Raw genomic sequence first — 673 nt, forward strand, 5'->3', positions numbered from 1 at the left:
CAGAATATACATTCTTCTCAGCACCACATCACACCTACTCTAAAATTAACCACATAATTGGGAGTAAATCACTCCTCAGCAAATGCAAAAGAACGGAAATCATAACAGTCTCTCAGACCACACTGCAATCAAGTTAGAACTCAAACTTCAAAAACTAACCCAGAGCCGCACAGCTTCATGGAAACTGAACAACTTGCTCTTGAATGTTGACTGGATAAACAATGAAATGAAGACAGAAATAAAGTCGTTCTTCGAAACCAACAAGAATGAAGACACAACTTACCAGAATCTCTGGGACACATTTAAAGCAGTCTCTAGAGGAAAATATATAGCAATAAGTGCCCACATGAGAAGCAAGGAGAGATCAAAAATTGACACCCTATCATTAAAACTGAAAGAGCTAGAGGAGCAAGATCAAAAAAACTCAAAGTTGGGGCTGGGCACGGTGGCTCAAGCCTGTAATCCCAGCACTTTGGGAGGCCGAGGCGGGTGGATCACAAGGTCAAGAGATCGAGACCATCCTGGTCAACACGGTGAAACCCCGTCTCTACTAAAAATACAAAATATTAGCTGGGCATGGTGGCGCTTGCCTGTAATCCCAGCTACTCAGGAGGCTGAGGCAGGAGTACTGCCTGAACCCAGGAGGCGGAGGTTGCGGTGAGCCAAGATCATG

This window comes from Sapajus apella, unplaced genomic scaffold (assembly GCF_009761245.1).
Source record: "Sapajus apella isolate SASKATOON/1434 unplaced genomic scaffold, GSC_monkey_1.0 scaffold28, whole genome shotgun sequence".
Classification (NCBI taxonomy): domain Eukaryota; kingdom Metazoa; phylum Chordata; class Mammalia; order Primates; family Cebidae; genus Sapajus; species Sapajus apella.